The following is a 13,378-nucleotide window of genomic DNA, read 5'->3' as shown; positions in this document are numbered from 1 at the left end:
TGCAGGCTTACAGGGTACACCCCTTGGTTGGGTGAGGATGCATGGACGGGATGGTAACTATGCCAATGAAATGATGGATGATGGAATGAATGTAAAGCTGATGTTCTCCCATGTAGACTATCACACAATTCACAATAAAACATTTAAAAAAAGAAAACATTCAATTACAGCTAAAAAAAAATGAAGCACCAACCATTCCTCCCATAACCTCACTACTCAACTGGGTTCTAGAATGCATTTTAATGGCCACACAGAGCTCAGACACCATTCTCACAGTTAATGGGGTTTATTAGAGAAGTTAACAGGTTGTAATTTGGGTTCAGAACTGCTTAGAGCACAATTATTCACAGGCAGCTGCTGATAAATGCCCACAGGACATACCACTATACCACAAACTTCATTCTGAAGGCAATCAGCTCTAGCATTGTGGGTCAGCCAACCTAGTTCCCCCACTTAAGTGCCTGGTTGTACAGACTCTACAAGCAAGTTTCATGCCCAAAGTCACGTCACTCAGCTTGACTTGCTAGGTGGAAATCCACTGCTCTGTCTTGTGCTCTAGTCCCTGGGTTGAGGAAGTTCAATGCACAGGGATCTTTGGGTATAATGGATGCTCTCCCAGCCTGGTGCTTCCTCTTTAATGGTAGTGAGATTCCCTTCCCACCACCCCCACCACCCCTCCTGCTTCTGAGATGGCTCATTTTAAACCCATGCTAGAGTTTAGTTTAAACTCTAGCATGGTTTTTAAAATGTAAAAGCCAATTGTAGGTTTTTATAATTACAATGAACTCTGTTGGCATCCACAGCTGCATCATGTCATCCTATCGGTATCTTCCCCCACTTTCTCTTACCCAGACCCAGCAGGGTGAATATATTGTTTGGTAAGAGTTACAATCTATGGCTAAAAGAGATATTAGACAATTCCCTATACCACAGACCACCCCCTGACACCTCTAGCCATTGTCCTTTTCATACATCATGGATTCACTTTCCTCATATCATTTTAATTGTGCACATTCATGAAAGCTTATAAATCAGCCACTACATATCTTTATCTCCTTCAATATTATATATCTAATTTCTAAAAAGCTCATCCCTATCAATCCAGTGGAGCCCTGGTGTGGCGCTGCAGGGTACTGTGCTGGACCACAAACAGTCAGTTTAAACTGCAAGGTCAGCGGTTCAAACTCATCATCTGCTCCTAGGAAACCCTACATAGAGTCGCTATGAGTCAGAACTGACTCGATGGCACTTAACAACAACAACATAAATCTAGTACTTGGAGGAGGCAAGCATCTTCTTTGATGTGAAGAATCTTCTGATCCTGTTAGAACTTAGAACATCTGCAAAGTCATAAGCAAAGTCCAGTTCTAAGCAAACTATCAAAGTGCAGCAATTTACACCAACTCACAGCTCCTCAGAAATCCTATCCAGGGTTGTTATGAGTTGGAACCATCTCAATGACACTTACCAACAACAAGAAGCTTCCTGATAGATCCTTGGGTGGGGCAAACGGTTAAGTGGTCAGCTACTAACAGCAAGGTTGCTGGTTTGAATCCACCCAGAGGTGCCTTGAAAGAAAGATCTGGCAATCTGCTTTAGAAAGGTCACAACCATGAAACCGTAAGGATGGGTCATTCTGAGCCAGAACCAACATGGCGGCAACTGGTTAGCTCTCTTATTTCTCTGGTAAAGTACAAAATGGCCTGCTGGTAGCTAAATTATTGAGGGGGAGTTGAGGCAGAAACCACAACTTCAGAATGTATTCTGACTCATAAATTAATAAACTGAGCAGATTGCACCCTAGTGTGCATCAGAGTTTATTTGATCTTCAGTCTGCTCAGGCCTATATTTTAAAACAGTTTTCTGAGATACAGTTCAGCTACCATAATATCCACGCTTTAAGTGTTTAACTCTGTAGTTAGGATCTTTACTAAATAGTGTTATATAACTATCCCCACTATCTAATTTTATTTCATTTCAGAACATCTTCGTTACACCTAAAAGAAACTACATACCCATTAGCAGTCTTTGGTAAGCCTACTTCTTTTCCCACAGAGTTCTGGTGTGGTGCTATTGGTTAATGTGCTGTACTGCAAAGTCGATTTGAACCAGAAGGTCAGTGGTTCAAGCTCACCAGCCACTTCTCAGAAACCCTATACAGGGTCGCTATGCGTCAGAATCGACTCAATGGCACTTAACAATAACAATAATTCATTTCCCCAGACACTTTGTTGTTGTTCAGTGTCATCAAGTTGGTTAGACTCATAGCAACCTTGTATAGGGTTTCCCAGGCTTTAAAAATCCTCGTGTGAGCAGAAAGCCTCATCTTTCTCCCATAGCCTGACTGGTGATTATGGTCCGCCAATGTAGTTTGAAGCCCAGTGCTTCTCCTTTGGAGCCAACATACTCCCCTCCTCTTTCTCCTAGCAACCGCTAATTTGTTAACTGTAATTATGGGTTGCCTATTCTAGACATTTCATATAAATGTAATTGTACCTATAGTGGTCTTTTGTGACTGGCTTCCTTCACTAAGCATGATGTTCTCAGAATTCATCCATGATCAAGCATGGATCAGTATTTCATTCCTCTTTATTGCCAAATCATATTGCATTGTATGGCTATACCATATTTTGTTTATCCAAGCCTCAGTGGATGGACACTTGGATTGTTTGCACTTTTTGATATTACGAATCATGTTGTTACAAATATTTGGGTATACTTTTTTATGTGGACATATGTTTTCATTTCTCCTGGGTATATATTTAGGAGTGGAATTACCGAGTCATATGGTAGATTTATTTCTAATATGTGAAGAACTACCAGACTATCAATACAGTATTACTGAAATAAGATGATTTCATTATCATGAGAACCAAACCGTACCAGGCACACTGAATGCTTCCTAGGTGTCAGGCACCGATTGAGCACGTGACATGGGTATTCCTCTTGTAATTTTCCCAGTGAAGCTATGGATGGAGTCCTGGTGTGGCACTGTAGGTAATGCGCTGGACTGCAAAGTTGGTTTGAATTGCAAGGTTGGTGGTTCAAGCTTACCAGCTGCTCCTTGGAAACTCTATACAGGGTTGCTATGGTTCAGAACTGACTAGATGGTACTTAACAAAAACAACAACGCTGTGGGTGAGGAGGTCTTAACAATTGCCTCTTTATAGATGGGGCATTTAACAAGAGTGTGCACTTTGGTTCAGGTTACATACTAGTCAGTATCTCTTTGAAAGCTGGGATACAAGTACGTTGCACCTAACAACCACTAAATCTCTCTAATTGATAAGTGTCTGTATTTTTCTTATATTCTGTTTGTATTTCAAAAAGAAACGTAGTGTAAAAACATACCACTAGAATGAATTTATCCTTCAGAACAGTTACTAACAATTGATAGAACTCTTGTGTTTCCTGAAACATTATCTCATGACTGATGTGATACCCTAAAAACTATCTTTACAATTTCTGGGTTAATTATAAATTTTAAATATCAAAATAACTTAGAAATGGACAAAATTACTTTAAATTTAAAAGACCTAAATTGTTGCCAAGGAAATCAGGATTCATACCTTAATCAGTGGCTGTAAATTTCTATTTTCAATAAATTTGCTTCCAGAAAATATTTGTAAAGCTGGATGTAGGTTGTCTTGAAATCTCAGAAAAATGTTAAAATAATCTGATGACTTAGCCAAAGTAAACTAGAAACATACAATCCCAAACAACAAGGTGTAAAACTTAACATATAAAACGCTTTAATTGTAAAAATTAAATAATTATTTGTATATCAATGAGATAAACAGCAAGTGTTTCCCAAGGTATTCTCTGGCTGATGAAGTTTTTCTTTATCTGTTTTAATTATTCTTATTTTCTGTTTTTCTTTAAAATACTTGGATTTATTCGTGGAATAAATAATAATAATAGATAACAACTGTTGTTGTTATTTGTTGTTGTTATTGTTAAGTGCTGTCAAGTTAGTTCCAACACATAGCAACTCAGTGTAAGGTTTCCAAGGAGCAGCTGGTGAGTTCGATCCACAGTAGTTCAAATCAACATTGTGATCCTGTGTGTATCCTACAACGCCACACCAGGTTTTGTTTAAACACTCCTTGTGTATTAAGTCATTTAATATTCTTAAGAAACCTATTAGGTAGGTAATTTTATAATCCCCATTTTGTACACGAAGCAACTGAGGCACCGGAATCATCTGAAAAGTGAATAAAAATTGCTAAAAGATGCATTGAAAGTTGTAGAACCATGAGATGCACATCAAATTACTGATGCATAAAAAGTCAGTACAGAAAACAGTGACTTTGACCAGTACTTTGTTTTAACAATTTGTTTTTGACCATGGCACTCAGAATGAATATATTTGGGGTGAGGTACAGGGCATGTGAAGTGTAGAAGCAGTTTAATTGATGAGCTAATGCTTGACTTGAATCTTAGGAGATGAATAACTGTACTGTCAGGTAAGGGGTAGGGCTAGGTGGCAGTGGGTTGAAGTGGATGAAGACATTCCAAGTAGAATACACTGCTCATAGAAGGAACAAGCTCTTGAGAACTGCCAATTTTTACAGATGGGTGGAATTTAGGGTCTGAGGGACTATGTGACCCAAAATGTGACTGCAGACATAGGTGGAACACGCTATGGAGATGTGTTGTATGGATTCCTTTTTCAGGCATCACAAAATTTTACCTTGTTGTTTCAACTGCAGGCTAACATACCTTTTGCCAGAGTTTCCAATGGAAACAATATAAGACACATTTAAATTATCTTCTCTGGGAGACAGGACAATCATTTAAATTTGTTGAGCACCAAGAGATGTTGTAGCTAGAATTTCTAAACATTGGAATGGGGAGTGGGGAAGGAACCAGGGGCAAAGTCATATGATGTCTTAAGTATTCATATGTAGCTGGATGTCAGACTTCCTCTTGTTAAGGCCCAAATGTAGACACAGAGACAGTCTTATGGGGACTGCTGCCACCTACTGGCAGTAAGACATCATTGTATATTTGTATGGCTGAAGACTCAGTTCAGCCTGTCTCTCTCTACACCTACCCAGTCCTGAGAACTTTGTTTTCCTGTTTTGAGGCTCAGATTCCTTAATTCTCTACCTCCTGCCCTACACTTTGGAGATAGGATCCAGGTATACAGTAAACAGCAGAGTGCCTGGACCTCAGAAAACACAACAAATGGGATACAATTCTCAGGTACTAAGTAAGGAGCTCTAGTAGCGTAGTGGGCTGCGAGCCTCAAGGTAAGCAGTTTGAAACTACCAGCTGTTCCGCGGGAAAAGATGAGGTTTTCTGTACAGGGTCGCTGTGTCGGAACCGACTCCACGGCACATAACAACAACAACAAATAAAAGCTAGATCTTTGGCATCAAGCTACTTGAGCTTGAGTACTGTTTGCAGGAATTTAGCTTCTATGTCCTTACTGTGCCACTGGTCGGCTAAGTTGTTCAGATCATGAAGACGGTGCAGGACCTGGCAAGAGTTTATTATAATGTACGTGGGGTCACCATGAGTGGGAGCTGAATGGATGACAACAAAAATCTCAGCTGCAGAAGGGGGAAAATTACTCTGTTGAGTGATTAATGATTAAATTGGATAATGAACGTAAACTATATCTGACATAAGGAGCTCTGGTAGCATAGTGGATTTTGAGCTGGGGTCAGCAGTTTGAATCTACCAGTCCCTCCTTGGGAGAAAGATAAGACTTCCTGCTCCTGTAAAGATTTACAGCATCAGACACCTTTTATATGGTCACTTTCGGTCAGAACCGACTCCATGGCACATAACCACCACCACCACCAAAGCTGACATGGGGGCACAGTGGTTCTGGAAGACAAGCACTAGACTGCTAACCACAAGATTGATCGTTTGAACCCACCAGTCATTATTGTGGGTGAAAGAAGAGGTTTGCTGTTCCCAAAGATTTATAGCCTTGGAAACCTCTATACAGGATGGCTATGGGTTGGAACTGACTCAATGGCACTTCACAACAAGAACAATGTATCTAACATAACACCACTCATCTGTCAGTTTGTCATACTGTGATGGCTTGTGTGTTGCTGTGAAGCTGGACGTTATGCCACCAGTATTTTAAATACATGCCAGGCCAACCAAGGTTACAGCTTAACTTCCAGATTAAGACAGACTAGGAAGAAGGAAAGGCAAATCATGTCTGAAGGCTTAGCCACCGTAAACCTTATGAATAGCAGTGGAACATTGTCAGACATAGCGCCAGAAGATGAGCCCCTCCCATTGGGAAGCACTCAAAATACGGCTAAGGAAGAGCGGCCTCCTCAAAGTAGAAGTGATCTTAATAACATGGATAGAGTCAAGTTTTCGGGACCTTCATTTGCTGATGTGGCACAACTCAAAATGAGGACAAAGAGCTGCAAACATTCATTAATAATAGGAATATGGAGTGCATGAAGTATGAATCTAGGAAAATTGCAAGTTGTCAAAAATGAAATGGGATGTATAAAGATTGATATTGTAGGCATTAGTGAACTGACATGAATTGGCAGTGCCATTTTGAATCAGACAATCATATGGTTTACAATCATATGTTGTTATGTGTGGATAACAACAAATTCAAAAGGAATGGTGTCACATTCATCATCAAAAAGAGCATTTCAAGATCTTTATATATATCTTTATATGAAGTATAATACTGCCTGTAACAGGATAATATCCACATGCCTACAAGGAAAACTGATTAATATCATGATTATTCAAATTTAAGTTCCAACCACTAAAGCCAGTGATGATAAAATTAAAAATGTGTACCGACTTTAGTCTGAAATTTATAGAATATGCAATCAAAATGCATTGATAATTATTGGGTACTGGAATGTGTAAGTTGGAAACAAAGAGGAAGGATCTGTAGTTGGAAAATATGGTCTTGGTGATAGAAATGATGCTGGAGATCACAGGATCCAATTGGGCAATACTCATGACTTAGTTATTGCAAATACCTTTTTAAAACTATATAAAAGGTGGTTATACACATGGACTTCACATGATGGAATACACAGGAATCAAATTGACTACATCTGTTAGAAAAGATGGTAGAAAAGTTCAATATCATCAGTCAAAACAAGGCCAGGGGGTGACTATAAACTACAAGTTGCTCATATTCAAGTTCATGCTGAAGCTGAAGGAAATTAAAACTAGCCCACAAGAGCCAAAATATGACCTTGAGCATATTCCACCTGAATTTACAGACCACTGAAGATCAGATTTGATACATTAGACACTAATGACCAAAGAACAGAAGAATTGTGGAATGACATCAGGAACATCATACATGAAGAAAGCAAAAGGTCGTTATAAAGACTAGAAAAAAGAAAAGATCAAAGTGGGTGTCAGAAGAGACTTGGAAACTTGCTCTTGAGCATAGAGAAGTTAAAGTGGCTAAATAAATGAAGTAAAAGAGCTGAACAGAAAGTTTCAAAGGGTAGCTTGAGACTACAAAGTCAAATATAATGAAATGTGCAAAGACTTAAGTTAGAAAATCAAAAAGGAAGAACATGTTCAGCATTTCCTAAGTGGAAAGAACATAAAAAACGTATACCTTGAGTTGTAATACTGAAGGCTGCTATGGACAAAATATTGAATGCCACTGGAAAGATCAAAAGAAGATGAGAGGAGTACATGGAGTCACTGTACCAAAACCAACTCGTTGATGTCCAGTCATTTCAAGAGGTACCATATGATCAAGAACAGGTGGCGTTGAAGGAAGACTTCTAAGTAGAGTTGAAGGCATTGGCAAAAAACAAAGCTCCAGAAAATGATGGAATACAAATTAGAATGCTTCAACAAACTGATGCAGTGCTGAAGACTTACTTGTATACGCAGAGAAATTTTGTAGATAGTTACCTGGTTGGTCAATACATTCCAATTTGTATTCCATCCTTTTCCAGCCCATTACAAAGAGAGATGATTCTTGCCCATTACAAAGAAAAGGCTATTCTTAGCCCATTACAAAGAAAGGTGACCAATGGAAAATCAGAAAAAAAATCTAACAACATCATTAATATTGTTAGATGCAAGTAAATATCACATGCAAGTAAAATTTCATTGAAGATCATTTAAAAAATAATTACAACAGTATGTCAACAAGGAACTGTCAGAAATTCAAGTGGAATTCAGAAGAGGGTGTTGAATGAAAGATATCATTGTTGATAACAGATGGATCTTGGCTGAAAGCAAAGAACCTCAGAAAGATGTTTGCTTATGCTTTATTGACTATGCAAAGGCATTCCACTGTGTAGATCATTACAAACTAGAGATAATGTTGCAAACAATGGATAGTTCAGAGTACTTAATTGTGCTCATGAGGAATCTGTACATAGACAAAGAGGCAGTTGTTCAAACAAAACAAGGAAATACTTAATATTTTAAAATCAGGACAGGTGTATGTCAGGGTTGTATCATTTCATCATACTTATTCAATCTGTACACTGAGCAAATACTCTGAAAAAACTGGATTATATGAAGAAGATTATATATAGCACCAGGATTGGAGGAAGACTCATTAACAACCTACGATATGCAGATGACACTAAAAGCAAAGAGGACTTGAACTATTTATTGATGAAGATCAAAGACTTCAGTATGATTACAACTGAATGTAAATAAAATGAAATTTTTTTCTCAAATGGACCAATAAATAGCATCCTAATAAATGGAGAAAAGATTGATGTTGTCTGAGACTTTAATTTGCTTGGATCTACAAAAAAATGCTCATGAAGCAGAGAATTCCGTAGCTCTCAGCTATAGTTAAGGAGCTCTGGTAGCATGAAGGTTACGAATCGGGCTGCTAACTTCAAGGTCGGCAGTTCGAAACTACCAGAAGTTCTGTGGGAGAAAGATGAGGCTTTCTGCTCCTATAAAGATTTACAGCCTCAAAAACCCTATACAGGGTTGCTATGGGTCGGAACCGACTCAACGGCACATAACCACAACAAGAGGTATAGTTGCTGCTCAATGTCTTAAACTGGACTCAGTTCCATCTCTGATTTTCTCCTCTGGCATGAGTGGGTGCTAGTCATCAAAGTCTGGATTGGCATCATAGGAGTATTCCCAGTAGCCTTTGCATGCCAAGTAGGTAATGCACAAGTAGTATTCCAGCAGAAACACTAGGATGCCAAAAATCAGGAATGAAAAGGCGCAGTCAGCTCCCACCCCTACCCCCCTTTGCTTATGTGGCCCGTCAACAGGAGGGGACCTATGATAATATGAAAGGTGTCAACCAAAAATAGTACAGTGGCAAGTGCAGTAGCTTTACAAGGGATCTGAGGAAGGTTTTTCTTAAACACAATGTCAGTGAAACCATCATCTGTGCTGCAGAGTCTGGACACAGATGATGGTTTCTCTGACATTTAGTTTAAGAAAACTAAATGTTTTATTTTACTACTGGGGATCCCAGGAGCTAGGTTGGTGCCACCAAATGGCACCCTAACACGTTGACATCACTACAGTTGGAGTACTGCACAAGGCCAACCTTGTGGAGAGGAAAACTTGCTCACAGTTGGCAGTTGAGACATCTGAGGCCACCTGGCACACCAACTTTGATTTTTTTTTTTTTTTTAATCAGTTGTGTTTTTTGTGTTGGATTTAAGAAATCTTTAGCAAACTAAGTTTCCTAAGATTTTCTCCTTTGTTTTCTTTTAGGAAATTTTATATTTTTAGCTCTAAAATTTATGTCTCTGATCAATTTTGAGCTAATTTTTGCATTAAGATAGGGATGGGTTGAGGTGCATTGTTTTCCATATAGCTATCTAAATGTAGGAACCGACTCCATGGCATGTAACAACAGCAACATCTAAATGTTCTAGCATCATTTGTTGAAAATGTATTTTTCTTCATTGAATGTCTTGGCATCTTTGTGTAAAGTAAGTTGTTTCTCTGCAAGGGGGCTTCCAAACAGTTTGTGAAACAATTCCATTATCTTTGAATTCCTTTCCCCCACAAGAACTTTTTTGAAGTTCCCTTGTATTTTTGGTTTCTTTTATTTATTTATTTATTTATTTATTTATTTATTTATTTTTCAAGATATTAAATTTTAATCCGGGGCAATGGTAGGGCTCACTTCATTTGCTATTCTTCTCTCAGGGAACACTGTCCTGCACAGCTTGCTGTCCCAGGTCTACTATTTCATACTTTTTCCATTTTCTTAGTTGTTTAAGGTGGAAGAGTAAACCTGGTGTCTTTTACCCCATCTTGGTTGTAAGTGGACGTGCTATTTGTTCATTTGCTCCAATCTTCAGTCCACCAGTCTGCTTTAGCATTTGTTTTACACAAAAGCATCTGCACATATGCGAATGTGCACACACACACCACATACTACCACCTATCTTTTGTAAAACTTTCTCTTTATATTATTATCATGTGCCATCCATCAGGCACAAAGCAGAAAGGGAGGGAGATGCTCCATAATCTGTTATATAGGATTATATAGAAGATTATATAGGATTCCTAGCCTATATTTTTGTCATTCATTCATAGACGGCAGCCTGGATTTACTTTGCCTGGGTTGCTTTAGGGGTGCATTACTTTATGCCTTTGTGAACTTGGACAACTGATTTAGCGTTTCTAACTCTCAATTTCCTTGCCTTTAAAATGGGACTGCGAAGGTAGTTGTGAGGATTAAATGACACATTTTCTGTAAAGAGCTTAGCACAACATCTGACACATAGAAATACTGCCAAATTTAATGTTCATTTCTCTGTTCAGACTCCACTCACTTTCAATTGCTCTGACTGATCAGTTTATCTCTTTTGAAAACTTTCTTCACTTGACATCAATTCTCTTTGAATCTCCCTGCCCTTTCTGGCTTTGCATCTTCTGAATCTCTATGCACATTCTTTTCTATTCATGCTCCCTCCCTAGAAGATTGCATACAGTCTATTGGTTTTAAATAGCAACCCCAAATTGATTATTCCTGGACCTTGACTTTGAACATTGCGGTTATTGTTGTGTGGGCCATTGAGTCAGTTCTGACACAGAGCCATATAGGATATCTGAGGATCTAACTCTCTGTGGGAGCAGAAAGCTTCATTTTATTCCCCACTGAGTGGCTGGTGGATTTGAACTACCCACCCTGTGGTTATCAGCCCAGCGCATAACTCAATTCCTACTGACTCCTGGTGTGGCACTGTAAGATCAGCACTAGACTGTGAACGACAAAATTGGCAGCTCAAAGCCCACAGCAGATCCTTGGAAACCCTGTGCAGGGTGGTTATGAGTGTGAACTAACTGGAGGACACTTAACAACAGCAACGAGCATCTCCATTTGGATGTTTGACTGACTTTTGCCTTTTGTCTTCATATTAATTCCCTGTCCTTCCCCTACTTTGCTCTGTACAGGCTCTGACCCTGCAGGTTGCATTAAATAGACTCTTGTGACAGTTGATTTCTGGCTGCACTGGCCCATGGGAGAGACTCTGTGAGAGACTAGAGGAAATGAGAAAGGAAAGCCAAAACATAGCTAACTTCCCTCTCTCAGCCTTGGTTGGTGTTCCTGGCAGAGGCACAATCTGGACTCTGGTGACACTGTCTTCTCCCAGTGAAGCCTCAGCCATTGCTGGCATTGCTAGGAATGTCTATGGTGCCTCACCAAAGCTTGTTTGGCTTCTCAGCTCTTCCTGTGTTACTGATTTTCTTTGTTTGACATACCTCAAGTGAGTTCTGTTTTCTGATGGTACTGTAAGTGATAGAGTTCTCTAACAAGCATCGCAAAATTAGTATGTGTAAAGCAACAGTTTTATTCATGCCTCCATTCATCCATGCATATACTGTCTCCATTTCATTTACTAGCAACTCCATTCTGCCAAAGCCACTGATATCTGCCTTGACACCTCTTTTCCTTTGATACATGTATTTAACCCACCAAGAAGCCCAGCAAGCTTGACTCCCTGAACATATTTCGAATCAACTATTTTTCTCTACCTCTACTATCCTCATCACATAACAACAACTTGCCTCATCAAGGAGCTCTGGTAGCTTAGTAGTTACAATTCGGGCTGCTAATCTCATGGTCAACAGTACAACGGGCTTCCAAGCTACCAAAGTACCTATAGAGCTTCAGCTTCTCCCTCATCTACCTTGTGTATTTGGTTCCAGCCATATGGGCCTAGTTGCTCTTTCAAAAATCCATCCAGAATAGTCCTACCTCAGGTCTTTGCACTTGCAAATTTCCAAACCCAGAATGCTTTTCTCCCAGTATCCACGTGGCTCTCAACCACTTCCTGCTTGTCTGTGCTCACATGCCACTTCATCAGTCTTTCTTCCTTGTAGATTGAACACAGCAATGTCCTTCGTTCTTCCCTTTACTCTCTTTTATTATGCACTATAGCACTTAACTCTCACCTTATGTACAAGTTGTTCATAGTGTTTCTTCTTATTAGAATGTATGCTCCAGGAGCACATGGGCCTTTTTTGGTTGGTTATATGCCCCTTTATGTCTTAATAATGGTTGGCAGGTGGCAGGTGTTCAATATAATTTTTGTTGAATGAAATAATTAATAAATAATGTACCAAATATTATATTTATTCCTTTCTTTTCAGCAAATCTTTAATAATAATGAAAAGCATATATGTAACAGGCTTGCTGGTGGCTCTGTGGGTTAAGCATTATTGGACTGCTAGGTTAATGCGCCAGATTGCAAAGCCATTTGAACTGCAAGGTCGTCGATACAAGCTCACCAGCTGCTCCTCAAAACCCTACACAGGGTCGCTATGGGTCGGAATCGACTCGACGTCACTTGACAACAACAACAACCTTAAGATAGCGTGGCACTGCAGGTTAATGCACTGGACTGCAAGGTTGGCAGTTCACGCTCACCAGCCGCTCCTCAGAAACACTATACAGGATCGCAGTGAATTCGAACTGACTCCATAGCACTTAACAACAATGACCTCAAGATGAAGTCCTGATGTGGCACTGTAGGATAAAACACTGGACCACAAGATGGATTTGAACTTCAAGTCGGTGGTTCAAATTCACCAGCCACTCCTTGGAAACCTTGTATATAAGGACGGCACTTAGAACAACAATAACCACCTCAAGATGTACGTATGGTCCAGATTCCAACGACATTCTTCAAAGAGATGGAGAAAACAATTCCAAAATTTATATGGAAAGGAAAGAGACCCAGGATAAGCAAATCACTGATTAAGAACAAGACTAAGGTTGGAAACCTCTCATGCCCTGATTTCAAAATTTACTACATGGCTACAGTGGTCAAAACAGCCTGGTACTGGTACAATGATGTTGTTGTTGTTGTTGTTAAGTGCCATCGAGTCGGGTCCGACCCATAGCGACCCTGTACAGGGTTTCCGAGGGTGTAAATCTTTACGGGAGTAG

The sequence above is a fragment of the Chrysochloris asiatica genome, unplaced genomic scaffold (assembly GCF_000296735.1).
Source record: "Chrysochloris asiatica unplaced genomic scaffold, ChrAsi1.0 scaffold00003, whole genome shotgun sequence".
NCBI lineage: Eukaryota > Metazoa > Chordata > Mammalia > Afrosoricida > Chrysochloridae > Chrysochloris > Chrysochloris asiatica.
The sequence above is the reverse complement of the archived record's forward strand: the minus strand, read 5'-3'. Positions refer to the sequence as shown.